Below are 2,969 nucleotides of genomic sequence, written 5' to 3'. Positions count from 1 at the left end.
CACAGACTTTTCTCTGAGGACCTCGCTTACGTTTAGAGATACATTTACACCACATTATGCAGACAGATAATAACTACAATACAGGAAGAATCAAAGAGTAAAAGACCAATGTTCCAGTAACCATATACAGAGTGCAGAAATGAGCTCACCATCCCTTTCTGCCAGACAATACCCCTCACATTACCAGCATAGTTCCCCCTCCCCTAATACCGTCACAGCCCCGATACACATTATACCAGCAGTCCCTCTCCTCACATGTAATACCGGCACAGCCCCAATACACATTATACCAGAATAGTCCCTTCCGTCACATGTAATACCAGCATAGACCCGACACACATTATACCAGCATAGTCCCTCCCCTCACATGTAATACCGTCACAGCCCCAATACACATTATACCAGAATAGTCCCTCTCCTCACATGTAATACCGCCACAGCCCTGATACACATTATACCAGCAGTCCCTCTCCTCACATGTAATACCGGCACAGTCAGATACACATTATACCAGAATAGTCCCTTCCGTCACATGTAATACCAGCATAGACCCGACACACATTATACCAACATAGTCCCTCCCCTCACATGTAATACCGGAAAAGCCCCGATACACATTATACCAGCAGTGTCCCCTACACTCACATGTAGTTCTGGCATAGCCCTGACACACATTATACTAGCAGTGTCCCCTCCCCTCACGTGTAATACCGGCACAGCCCTGACACACATTATACCAGCAGTGTCCCCTCCCCTCACATGTATACCGGCACAGCACTGACACACATTATACCCGCAGTGTCCCCTCGCCTCACAAGTAATACCGGCACAGCCTTGACACACATTATACCAGGAGTGTCCCATCCCCTCACATGTAATACCGGCATAGCCCTCGCACACATTATACCAGCAGTGTCCCCTCACATGTAATATCAGCAGAGCTCCGACACACATTATACCAGCACTGTCCCCTCCCCTCATGTGTAATACTGGCACAGCCCGACACACATTATACCAGCAGTGTCCCCTCCCCTCACATGTAATACCGGCATAGCCCTCACACACATTATACCAGCAGTGTCCCCTCACATGTAATATCAGCAGAGCTCCGACACACATTATACCAGCACTGTCCCCTCCCCTCATGTGTAATACTGGCACAGCCCGACACACATTATACCAGCAGTGTTGCCTCCCCTCACATGTAATACCAGCACAGCCCGACACACATTATACTAGCAGTGTCTCCTCCCATCATGTGTAATACTGGCACAGCCCCGACACATTATACCAGCAGTGTCCCCTCCCCTCATGTGTAATACTGGCACAGCCCCGATACACATTATACCAGCAGTGTCCCCTCCCCTCACATTAAATACCGGCACAGCCCTGACACACATTATACCAGCAGTGTCACCTCCCCTCACATGTAATACCGGCACAGCCCTGACACACACTATACCAGCAGTGTCCCCTCCCCTCACATTAAATACCGGCACAGCCCTGACACACATTATACCAGCAGTGTCCCCTCCCCTCACATGTAATACCAGCACAGCCCTGACACACATTATACCAGCAGTGTCCCCTCCCCTCACATGTAATACCGGCATAACCCCGATACACATTATACCAGTAGTGTCCCCTCTCTCACATGTAATACCGGCACAGCCCTGACACACATTATACCAGCAGTGTCCCCTCCCCTCACATGTAATACCGGCACAGCCCTGACACACATTATACCAGCAGTGTCCCCTCCCCTCACATGTAATACCGGCATAGCCCTCGCACACATTGTACCAGCAGTGTCCCCTCCCCTCACACATTATACCAGCAGTGTCCCCTCCCTCACATGTAATACTGGCATAGCCCTGACACACATTATACTAGCAGCGTCCCCTCCCTCACATGTAATACCGGCATAACCCTGACACACATTATACCAGCATAATCCCTTCCCCTCACATGTAATACCGTCACACCCCCGACACACATTATACTAGCAGTGTCCCCTCCCCTCACATGTAATACTGGCATAACCCTGACACACATTATACCAGCAGTGTCCCCTCCCCTCACATGTAATACCAGCACAGCCCTGACACACATTATACCAGCAGTATCCCCTCCCTCACATGTAATACCGGCATAGCCCTGACACACATTATACCAGCAGTATCCCCTCCCCTCACATGTAATACCGGCATAGTCCCGATACACATTATACCAGTAGTGTCCCCTCTCTCACATGTAATACCGGCTATAACCCCGATACACATTATACCAGTAGTGTCCCCTCTCTCACATGTAATACCGGCATAACCCCGATACACATTATACCAGCAGTGTCCCCTCCCTCACATGTAATACCGGCATAACCCCGATACACATTATACCAGTAGTGTCCCCTCTCTCACATGTAATACCGGCACAGCCCTGACACACATTATACTAGCAGCGTCCCCTCCCTCACATGTAATACCGGCATAACCCTGACACACATTATACCGGCATAGTCCCGACACACATTATAGAAGCATAGTCCCCTCCCTTCACATGTAATACCGTCACACCCCCGACACACATTATACTAGCATAGTCCCCTCCCCTCACATGTAATACTGGCATAACCCCGACACACATTATACCAGCAGCGTCCCCTCCCCTCACATGTAATACTGGCATAACCCTGACACACATTATACCAGCAGTGTCCCCTCCCCTCACATGTAATACCGGCATAACCCCGATACACATTATACCAGTAGTGTCCCCTCTCTCACATGTAATACCGGCACAGCCCTGACACACATTATACCAGCAGTGTCCCCTCCCCTCACATGTAATACCGGCACAGCCCTGACACACATTATACCAGCAGTGTCCCCTCCCCTCACATGTAATACCGGCATAGCCCTCGCACACATTATACCAGCAGTGTCCCCTCCCCTCACACATTATACCAG

This window comes from Pseudophryne corroboree, chromosome 9, assembly GCF_028390025.1.
Source record: "Pseudophryne corroboree isolate aPseCor3 chromosome 9, aPseCor3.hap2, whole genome shotgun sequence".
Lineage (NCBI taxonomy): Eukaryota > Metazoa > Chordata > Amphibia > Anura > Myobatrachidae > Pseudophryne > Pseudophryne corroboree.
This window is presented reverse-complemented; position numbering follows the sequence as displayed.